Source organism: Herpailurus yagouaroundi, unplaced genomic scaffold (assembly GCF_014898765.1).
Source record: "Herpailurus yagouaroundi ecotype Mexico unplaced genomic scaffold, PumYag 77, whole genome shotgun sequence".
In the NCBI taxonomy this organism is placed as follows: Eukaryota; Metazoa; Chordata; class Mammalia; order Carnivora; family Felidae; genus Herpailurus; species Herpailurus yagouaroundi.
The window spans coordinates 226,461-238,365 of NW_024412388.1; the positions used below are offsets into that span (position 1 = coordinate 226,461).

Genomic DNA, 11,905 nt, shown 5'->3' on the forward strand with positions numbered 1-11,905 from the left:
GGTGAGCAGAGGTTCTAGAGCTAGAGGCCAGGCCCATTCCTTACCCTGCCTGTATTTGCTGTGGGATCTGCTGTAAACCTGTTTTGTCCTCTTTAAAACAGGTTGATAATAGGCATTGTTGAGAGGGTAAAATGAGTTCTTGTACGTAAATCACTCAGAGTGGTGCTTGGCACACAGTCAGTGCTATATAAGCATTGTTCTTGCTGTTGTTAGATAGTGAACAGATTCACGTCCCTTGGAGAACCAGGATCTACAGCAAAAAGAGACTTGTTTTTTTAATGTTTGTTTATTTTTGAGACAGACAGAGTGCAAGCAGGGGAGGGGCAGAGAGAGAGGGAGACACAGAATCTGAAGCAGGCTCAAGGCTCTGAGATGTCAGCACAGAGCCGGATACAGAGCTCGAACTCCTGGACCGTGAGATCATGACCTGAACTGAAGTCAGATGCTTAACCGACTAAGCCACCCGGACACCCCAACAAAAAGAGACTTCTTGATACTTCTCAAACCAATGTGGCATGAAAGGCCAACCCTAGCTTCACACACAGTCTCTAAGGACGTAAAATAACACTTCATAGGAGACTAAATGTCAGAATATTATTTATTAATTTGGTTGTTCTTTGAAGGATGTTTTAAAGATGAAAGGGGCTATTAAAGTAAGGTAAGTGCAACTTATTATCTCAAATTTATCTTTTTGCAATTAGATTCATATTCTTATCCCATAAGAGTGTCTTTTAGCATGCATCCTTAGTTTACTGTCCTGAGGCCCACACGAAGCCTGTCTTTATCTAATTCCTGCCCAGTGAAGATGATATTCTAGGGGCACAGCAGTTCCCTGCAAGTGTTCTGTTGCTGACAGCTGTAGTGCTTAGGAAACGACACCTGTGCCCCCATTTGGAAACTAAAGTTGCTTTGGTTTCTGAATACAAAAGCCATGCAGTTCTATTTCCAGTATGGAAGAATTGGCTTCTAACAAAATGACTCTCCCACTGGTAATTATGCATTCTGGACAAAAACAGCTACCTGAAGGCTCTGAACAAAAACAGGCAGATTTTGAGGGCAGTTTAAACTTAAAGGAAGTAGCCCGGAATGCATTTCCTGTTTTCGTGTCTTTACCCTGAGGGCAGCACAGTCATCACAGTGGTGGTATTAGGTGATGAAAACTCTGATAGAAAGCCCACTATCTTTCTTGTTAGAGAAACCAGGAAAAGGAGCTGGGCAACCAGTGCTGCTAAAGAGTGAGAGGAGAAATCTGAGAAAGAGGGATTCTGTGTATAAACTCTGCTCAGATTTCCAGCCAAGTCTTGAACTGTCTGTGTGCAGTCCGGGCTGAGAAGCCATCTGAATTGAGATCTGAGCCAGAACTTATCACAGGTGTGACAGAATTTGCATTTTGAATCTAATGAAAGTAGTTGCATGCTTAGGCAAAAACATTAACTCTCTTCAGAGGAATATAATCAAATCCAGAGTCTCCGCAACATAACATTTGCAGTATATAGGATACGATCCAAAATTATCCAGCATATGAAGAACCATAATAATATCAGCCATTCTCAAGGGAAAAGGCACACAACAGATACTAATTATATTATGACCCAGGTATTGATCAAACACTTTAAAGCAGACTTAATAATTATATCCAATGAGATAAAGGAAAATACACTCAAAATGAATAAAAATACAGAAAATCCCAGCAAAGAAATAGAAGATATATATGTATATGTACACACACACACACTTTTAATGAGCAAAATGGAAATTTTAGAACTAAAAAATATAGCATCTGAAATAAAAACTTTACTGAACAGCTTAGTAGAATGCGAGTGACAGGAAATACTTGGTAACATCAAAGAATGATAGAAATCATAGTCTGAAGGAAAAAAAGAGAAATGACTGGGAGAAAACCATGAAGAGCGCCAAGAGGGGTATAGGGGCCAATACAACTGTATGAAACATCTAACACATGGGTAATTATACATTCCAGAAGAAGAGGAGAGACACATAGTGGAGCAGAAGAAATATGTGAAGAAACAATGACTAAAACCTTTCCAAATTTGGTGGAAGACATAGATGGGACAAATATAATAAAGCCACACTTAGACACATCATTTTCAAATTACTGGAAACTAAAGATTAACTTTAAAAATCTTGAAAGGAGGGGCACCTGGGTGGCTCAGTCGGTTAAGGGTCCGACTTCAGCTCAGGTCATGATCTCATGGTTCGTGAGTTTGAGCCCATGTTGGGCTTTATGCTGACAGCTCAGAGCCTGGAGCCTGCTTCGGATACTGTGTCTTCTCCTCTCTCTCTCTGCCCCTCCCCTGATCATACTCTCTCTCTTGCTCTCTCTCTCTCTCTCTCTGTCTCAAAAATGAATAAACGTTAAAAAAAAAAAACTGAGCCACTCGGTGCCCCAAGAAGATAAGTCAATTTCAAATATGTATGCACTTAATAGAAGGCTTCTAAATACATAAAGAATAAGGTGGCATAGTGAAAAGGAAAAAGACAAATCTACAACCATGGTTGAAGACTTTAACATCCCTCTTCGAATAACTGATTAAGTAGAAAACAAAATTAGTAAGGATATAAAAGATTTGGGTAAAATTCTCAACTAACTCAACTCATAATTGTAGAACATGACACTCCACAAAAATGGAATACACATTCTTCTTAAGTGCAAACAGAATATTTACTAAGAGATCACATGCTAAACCATAAACAAATACCAATGAATTTCAAAGGATCAAAATCATAGAGCATAGTCTCTGACTACAATGGAATTATATTAAAAATCAATAACAAAAGATATTTAGAAAATCTCCAAATATTTGGAAATTAAACAATAGACTTCTAAGCCAGTCACGGATGAAACAAAGGTAATTTCAAAACATTTCAACAGAAAGGGGGGAGCCTGAGCGGCTCAGTTGGTAAAGCGTCTGACTTTGGCTCAGGTCATGATCTCACGGTTTGTAAGTTCAAGCCCCGCATCAGGTTCTCTGCTGTCAGTGCAGAGCCTGCTTTGGATCCTCTACCCCACCTCTCTGCCCCTCCGCCACTTGTTCTCTCTCAAATAAATAAATAAATAAATAAATAATAAAAGCCCATTTTAACAGAAAGATCATGAAGTGTAACATATCAGATTTTGTGTAAGAAGCTAAAGCTATGCTTAGAGGGAAATTTATAGTTTAAATATTTATGTAAGAAAAGAAGGCACATGTAAAATAATTGATCTATGCTTCCATCTTAAGAAGATGAAAAAGATCAAATTAAACCCATGTTAAGGAAAAGAAAGGAAATAATAAAAATAAGAATAGAAATTAATGAAATAGAAAATGGACAAAAATTAGAAACAAGAAGGAAAATCAAAAATTGGATCTGTGAAAACATCAACATCACTAATTATCAGGAAATGCAAATCAAAACCACAATGAGAGATCATCCTACATCTGTCAGAAAAGCTACAGCAAAAAAGACAAGAAATAACAAGTGCTGGTGAGGAGATGGAGACAGAGGAACCCTGGTGTACCGCTGGCAGGAATGTGAATTGGCGCAGCAATTGTGGAAAACCGTATGGACGTTCCTCAAACAATTAAAAATAGAACTACCATATGATCTAGTAAATCCACTCCGGGTATTTGCCCAAAGAAAGCAAAAACACCAGTTCAAAAAGGTGCACGCACCCCATGCTTCCGGCGGCACCAATTACAAGAATTACAATAGCCAAGGTATGGGAGCAGCGCAAGTGTCTCCACGGGTGAGTGGAGAAGGAAGGGGGGAAACGTGCACAATGGAATATTGCTCGGCCATTTGCAACAACACGGATGGAGCTTGCGCAAATTACACTAAGTGAAACAATCAGACAGAGAAAGACAAACAGCATACGATTTCACTCATGTGTGGGATGGAAGAAACAAAAACAGTGGAAGAAAAAAGAAAAAAAGAGACAAACTCAGACTTTTTTTTTAAGCTTTATTTATTTTTGAGACAGAGACAGAGTGTAAGTGGGGGAGGAGCAGAGAGACAGAGACACAGAATCCGAAGCGGGCTCCAGGCTCTGAGCTGTCCTCACAGAGCCCGACGCGGGGCTCAAACTCACGAACCGCGAGATCATGACCTGAGCCAAAGTCGGACGCTTATCCAACTGAGCCACCCAGGCGCCCCAACTCAGACTTTTAAATATAGAAAACTGGTGGTTGTCAGAGGGAGGCAGGTGGGGGATGGGTAAAATAGATAAAGGGGATTAACTTCCAGTTACAAGATAAGTAAGTCACCGGCGGGAAGTACAGCACAGGGAACGCAGTCAAGATTGTAGACGTGTTGCACGGGGACAGATGGTGACCTCACTGACTGCAGTGAGCACTGACACTGAGTAACATAAGAATTGTTGAATCACTACACTTTGCACCAGAAACTAATATAACACTGTATGTTAATCATACTTCTATAAAAATAAATAGATAAAACTGACAAACCTCTAGCAAGAATAATCAAGAAAAAATATCAATACAAAATATCTATATCAGAAATGAAAGGGGAGAAATCACTATAAATCCTACAAACATGGCAGGATAATCAGTCAGTATTATAAACAACTTTAAGTCAATAAATTCAACAACTTAGATGAAATGGTCTCATTTATTTAAAGATAAAAATTACCAAAAATGATACAAGATGAAGCAGAAAATATAAATAGCCTTATAGCCATTAAAGAAACTGAATTCACAATTTTAAAGCTTCCTCCAGAGAAAACAACCCAGACAGTGTCTTCACTGATGAAGTCTATCAAATATTTAAGGAAGAAGTACCAATATTACACAAAGTCCTTCAGAAAACAGAGGGAACATGTCCCAGCTCACTTATAAGGCCAGCAAGACTCAAAGATAGTCCAATATAACCCGGATGGAAATCAGACAAGGACATTACAAAGAAAAAAGTACAGACTACTATCCTTCATGAACATCAATCCAAAAACTCTGACAAAATATTAGCAAACTGTATACAGTAACGCATGAAAAAGGTGATAGAACGTGACCAAATGAGCTCCTTTCGGGACACAAGGCTGGCTTGCCACACAAACACCGGTTATAACAATCCAATGCTTTAACAGATTAAAGAAGAAAATCATATGACCTTTTCAGTAGCTGCAAAACAAGCTTTTGACACAATTTCAGGATCATTCATAATAAAAACTCTCAGCAAACGAAAAATAAAAGGCAACACCCCCAACCTGATAGAAGATACCTATAAAAAACCTACAGCTAACATATTAACAGTGAAATATAGGACATTCCCCCTAAAGACTGAAGGAATCAAGATATCCAATATCCTTGGTGCTAGTCCGTATAATAAGGAGAGAAAACAAAGAAACTGTCTCTGTGTAGATGGCATGACTATTTATATGGAAAATCCTAAGAAATCTACAGAAAAAAGCTAGTATAAGTGAATTTAGCAATGTTCTAAGAACATACAAATCAATTGTTATTTCTATATACTAGCAACAACTATTTGGAAAATGACAAATAAATATAATTTACAATGGCATTCAAAAACATAGTTTGTGGGAATAAATTTATTTTAAAATATGTAAGACCAAGGGGCACCTGGGTGGCTCAGTCGGTTGAGTGTCCAACTCTTGCTTTCAGCTCAGGTCATAATCTCAGAGTTCACGGGTTTGAGCTGACAGTGCGGAGCCTGCTTGAGATTCTCTCTCTCTCTCTCTCTCTCTCTCTCTCTCTCTCAAAATAAATAAATAAACTTTTTTTTTTTTTTTTAATAATAAAATACAGGGGCACCTGGGTGGCTCAGTCGGTTGAGCGTCCAACTTTGGCTCAGGTCATGATCTCGCGGTTCGTGGGTTCAAGCCCCGTGTCGGGCTCTGTGCTGACAGCTCACAGCCTGGGCCTCTTCAGATTCTGTGTCTCCTTCTCTCTACCCCTCCCCCCGCTCATTCTCTGTCTCTCTCTTCTCAAAAATAAATAAAAACAGGGGCACCTGGGTGGTTCAGTTGGTTAAGTGTCAGACTTGGACTCAGGTCGTGATCTCACGGTTCATGGGTTCAAGCCCCACATCAGGCTCTGTGCTGACAGCTCACAGCCTGGAGCCTGCTTCAGATTCTGTGTCTCCCTCTCTCTCTGCCCCCTCCCCTGCTCATGTCTGTCTGTCTGTCTCTCTCAAAATAATAAATAAGCATTAAAAAAAAAAAACTGGACCTGTACTCACATAGTATGAAAACTAAGAAATGGATCATGAAGCTAAATGTAAAATCTGAAGTCAGAAAAAGCCTCTAGAAGAAAATATAGGAGAATATCTTGGTGACCTGGTTAGTCAAAGACTTTTAGAAAGGACGCAGAAAGCATGAACCAAGAAAGAAAACCGATTCATAAATTAAACTTTATCAACATTAAAAACTTCTGCTCATCAAAATACACCATCACAGTGCACACAAGACCAGGACTTGTCAAAAGCCGTAGGATCATGTATCACAGAGAGTAAAGTTTAATGTACACAAATCAAACAATGTTGGGGATCTCAAGACAGAACACAGACTGTGACCAATGGTTCTAACTGGGTCACAAATATATGACAATACACCGAAGGGGATGCAAAACAAGGAGCTGACCTCAGCACCCCTGGAAAACGGTGTTTGACTAAGAAGCTAAAGATCCAAAGAACCACCCTTAAGCTACACTCAACTTGGTAAATTTGTTTCTCGTCGGGGTGGAATGTGGGTGAGCAGTTCTGAAACTGCCTCTGTGTGCACCTTGGGGCTAGAGATAAGAAACCGATGGCGGCTGTAGGAGCCAGGTTCTCACAGGAAGGTTACACACACACACAGATCACAGACGCACACACACAGATCACAGACACACACAGATCACAGATCACAGACACACACACAGATCACACACACACAGATCAGACACACACATACACATAGACAAACAGTCGCACACGTTCTCTAACTTCATCCAACAAGACCTCAGGCCGTGACAGCTGCAGCAAGGCGCACACCAGTGCCCAGGTCCTGGCTTCTAAACGCCGTCCTCCAGTAAAAGACACCAGGGCTCCTTGGAGACGTGGCTGCCGCTACGGCTGAGGCGGGCACACGACGAGATGAACCTGGAGCCCCCGGCAGGGCCACAAAGTAAGGCGGTGCCCCCGAAACAAGCAAATGAAAGAGCCCCCAACGGCCAGGGCAAAACAACACAGTGCGGGACTGGACCCCAAGTACACGACACACATCCAGGAGTCCCTGCTGGTGGAGGGGACCGCTGATAAACGTGAGCTCGTGGGGGAGACAGGACTCCTCCCTCCAGAATTCCAAATACTACAGCGGCTCTTCCCCGCCGCCCCCCGCCCCCACCCCCCCTCCCACCCCGGTCCCGGGAGGGAGGCACAGCTTCGTCCCCAGCCCCGCAGGGAGACCGCCTCACTGAGTGGCTGCTGCCCAGGAAGACAGGAGGGACACCCGGCAGGCACCACCGGAACCAGGTCACCGGCCAACAGGACCCCCTGATAGGATGTGACAAGAGGGCCACCACACCTCTGGGGTGTCCTTTCCCCAAGCCACAACCCCCCTCTGACCAGGAGAAAACACAAGAGACAAACCCGAAACGAGGGACATTCGACACAACACCTGTGCGGTCCCCCTCAAAACTGTCAAGGTCATGACAAAGCAAGAGAAGCTGAGACACACATCCCGGAGGGGACAAAGGAGCTGCGACAACTCAGTGCAGTGTGGGACCCGGACAGGGACGCTGTGGACCTGAGTGACACCTGCCGTCTGGAATGTGAGCACTGCTATTCTCAGTTCTGAAAAATGCACCATAGTCACCTAAATGTCCGTAGTAGGGGAAACTGGCTATCTTTAACACTTTTCTGTAAATCTAAAACTCCTCCAAAATTTTTAAAGTTAATTTTTAAAATGTAACATTAATAAATGAATAAGCAAGTCAAAGAATGAGAGATATTTGCAATATATATCTGGCAAACCACGTATCCAGAAGATAGAAAGGACTTTCACAACTTGGTAATTTTTTAAAACGGGCAAAAGACTGGATCAGACATTTCAGAAAAGAGGTGTGAGCAGTAATGAGCAGGTGGGAAGGTGCTCAGCATCACTAAGCTCAAGGAAATGCAAATTAAAGCCACCCCGAAACACTGCTCTGCTCAGTAGACCCAACCCAGCAGCGTCGCTCCCAGGGATTTTCCCAAGAGAAAGGAAAGCACACCCACAGATGTGCACAATGTCCATAACCTCTTTAGTCACCTAAGCCAAGTGCCACCACAGGACTGATAGGTGCACTGTGGCACATCCCAGGAGTGCTGACACAGCGACATGGAGGGACTGGAGCCAAGACTCCAAGATGCCGGAAGATTCCAGAGATTCCGTGTCTGGCTCAGCCTCCTTCCCGTCCTGCAGATGGTAACTTCTTTCGGTGTCACACAGCCTTCCCTGTGCCTGTGACCAGATTTCTCTCTTCTCTCCTAAGGGCACTAATCCCACCATGGGGTCCATTCTCGTGCCCTCATGTAACCCTGACCACCTCCCAAGGGCCCCACCAGCGTCCAAATACCAAAACACTGTGAGTTAGGGCTTCAACATATGGATTTGGGGGACACACCATGCAGTCCACAACATGAGAGACCTTTCCAGGATGACAGAAATGTTTTCTATCATGATCGGTGTGCAGGTTACACAGCTGGGCGCATCTGTCAATAACTGCATGTGAATTACACCCCACTAACCGACTGAATAGATGTGATTCGTCCTGATCGTATCGGAGCGAAAAAGTTAAGTAACTGGATAAAAATATTTCTACATGGCAATGAAAAATTTGGTGAGAATTAATTTATTTAAAAAAATTTTTTTAATGTTTATTTTTGAGAGAGAGCGAGCGAGCAAGCACGAGCGGGGGAAGGGCAGAGAGAGGGAGACACAGAACCCGAAGCAGGCTCCAGGCTCTGAGCCGTCAGCACAGAGTCCAACACGGGGCTCGAACTCGGAACCAGGAGATCGTGACCTGAGCAGAAGTCGGATGCTCAACCGACTGAGCCACCCACGCACCCCAAAACTTGGTGAGAATTTAAATTGTACTGTATGTTCTCTCACAGCTCATTTTTCCTTAGAAGAACTGGTTTCAGTGAAGAAATAAAGCCTCCAGGCCGCTGTGACCCTACGCAAGTAATGTATCAGGGCTGACTGGGTGGGGTTATCTGCAGTCCCTCCATAAGGAGTTAGGGCTGGGAGGACGACCCTGCAAAAGGCTCTTCAGTCAGAGTGAGCACACAAGTGCTCACTGCAGCTCGGTTCCCCGAGCCTCCAGGCAGCTGTGGCAGGACAGGAGAGTGGGGACAGGGGGTCACCAGTTTCGGGCTCTGAGGCACCGATGAAGCACAACACAGGCCTGTTGCCCACCTCTCCCCGCCAATCAGAGTAGGTACCGCCGATGGTCTCAGCAAGCAAAGGAAGCCAACGTGGAACTCGTCTCTCGGGAAGATAAGAACCGTTGAGAACTTAGGAACATGCTTCGCGATCTAAAAGTCCCATCTCGTGCTGTGATGGAAAATAAATGCCGTCCACGGTTTGACCGGATAGAAAGGAAACATTCCGGTCTGTTGACACGTGTGGCCGATGCCACGAATGTCACGTGGCACCCACTGCCCACCATTCTGCGGCCTCTGCACACCTGACAGGGGTGTGGACCCCTGCAGCCTCCGCCTGGGGCCTGCATGCGGGAAAACCACTCAAAGGCATCCCTCGCCTTGGAGGTGCCGAACGCTCAGCGCTGTGGTGACTCCTTCATGCTTCTAATGAGTCACGTGATAAGTCACAGCTTGTCTTGGAGGACAGAAGTAAGCGAGGGGCTGGGAGGTGCCTTTGGGGTCCTGCGGTGCCCCTGTGGACCAGCCCACTCAGGTGATCACCCACCAATGCATCTGTTTGCTCTGCTCCGGGGAGGACTGTACCAGGGCGGGGGCATGTGTTACGAAAAGAAACTTTTTGGATAATTCAGATTCTATCTTCTTCTAGGAACTTCTGAAAACAATGTGGCCATTAAGATTCTGCCTGAACACAGACTACTTATCCAGTGGCTCCTGGCTGGGAGCGGGAGTGGGAGTAATCCAGGCGGGCTCCCTGACCACCCGGTACGGGAACCCGTCCAGGCCTTCCTCAGGTTAAAAACCACGAGAAAGATGAAGACCTAGGTCAGCATCCTCCTTATAATGTAGCAATACTAAGAAAAACACAAAACGAAAAACGGGGCCAAGGTTGACACCTTCGAATCAAACGAAACCGTTAAGAATTGTCAGAAAACAGGTTTTTGGGCGAAGCTGCGTTTGCCAAAATGCTACTCCTTCAAACCCTTGAAAGGCCGTATCCGAATGTACCCTAGTGACCTGCTCTTAAGTCACACCGGAACTAACACATCAGTCAAATTGTTACGGTGGCAACACACTCCTCGAAAACCTGCATAACGACTCAACCTTGACGATTTCGTGGCGATAAACGGACTAAGAGATCCCGCAACCTCCAGGGAGAGTGCCGGTGTGAACACGGCTTCCAAGGACAGCCGGCGGCCTCACACTTCCCCCACCCACCCCGGCCTGCGTTCGGTCCTGAGGGCGAGACCTCCTGGGGCTCCGCGGCTTCGGGGGCGGTGGAGGGGGCCTGAGTCCAGCTACCGACGGCCTCTCTCAGATGACGACTCCTGCGGGAGGTTCGGTAGCCCGAGGGGAGCCGGGTCCCCGCGGACCTTTGTCCGGGTTCCGCGCCCCACACCGCGCCGGAGACCATCCGGCCCGGGCGTCCGCGCCCCAAAGCCGCCCCCGGCGCCCCTGCCTCCGCCCCCGGTCCGCCCCCGGTCCGCCCCCGGCCCTGCAGACCGCGCGTCCACCCCCGGCCCATCACTCACCCCGGCGCCCTTCGCGTTCCTCTTTCGTACCCCCCGCCCTCCAGGCGGTCGCGCCTCTCCCCCTGGGACTTGTAGTCTCTCCGCCTTCGTAGTCTCCGCTCAGCCTTGTAGACGCCTCTGTAGTCTCTCCTCAGCCTCAAACTACAACTACCGGCGGTCCTCGCGAGAGCTCCCTCTCTCGAGATGGGTTCCGGCACAGGGTTCTCGCGAGGCTGTGGGAGGCGCGCGTGGAGCAACCTAGGAAGTGTAGTCCAGGGCGCCTAGGTCCTAATAGCTGAGCCATGGACAGAGTAGAAAGGAGAGGAAGAACTACACTCCCCAGGAGTCCTCGCACGCCGGCCATCTTTGGCGTTGCCAGGAGACCGGGAAGCCCCGGGATGCAGGCCAGCAGGTGGCGGCGCGCGAAAGGCAATGTGTTCCGCGGACCCGCGTCAGCAGGGACGGGTGCTGGAAGTCAGCGTCCGCGCGTTACCCTAGAGGAAGTCCTGGATAACTGGGGCTTCGGCCCACGTCCGCTTTAGCGGAGGCTGCCTGGAAATGAAGACCGCCAAGTCCGTCCCCAAGGCGACAACGTTTATCAAATACTGTCGGTTTTAGGCGGGGGATAGAGAGCTCCAACGTGTGGCTGATTCTAGGGCTACCTTTCGGTTTTACGAGAGGAAATGAGAACAGGTGTGACCTTACACACATGACAAGGTTACGTGACAGGAACATCCGCAGAGGACAATGCCATTTTATGATTTGTCTGGAGAGTAAGCCGACTAGCCCACTGAAAAGCAAAAACTCCTTTGGGAAGCGAAGACGTGTCTCCTAATAAGCCCGCTGTAAAATCTACACTTCCTACCTCAGGTCTGGGGTGCCCCTTCAAGACCTTTCAGACCCCTGTGTCCTGGCTATCTGGACGAGAGGCCGGCACTTGGCCCCAGTGAAGAGCTGGGGAGAGACTAGGCCTTTGAAATGTTTGCTCTTTGTGGAATTCTTGATGTGAAGCCCTA

General features: G+C 46.2%; 1 protein-coding gene across 7 annotated transcripts in view; it reads right to left on the bottom strand.

Moving 5' to 3' along the window:
- CUNH1orf159 (chromosome unknown C1orf159 homolog) overlaps positions 1–11,032 on the bottom strand; it is a 36,422-nt gene extending 25,390 nt beyond the window's left edge. For 5 of the 7 annotated variants that reach the window (XM_040457947.1, XM_040457940.1, XM_040457933.1 and 2 more), the window contains exon 1: positions 10,911–11,031. The gene's annotated coding sequence lies outside the window, so the exon portion shown is untranslated. Of the gene's footprint in view, positions 1–10,910 lie in introns of all 7 variants that reach the window. The other 2 variants (XM_040457954.1, XM_040457959.1) reach the window with 2 other exon arrangements.
- Between the last annotated feature and the right edge of the window lie 873 nt (positions 11,033–11,905).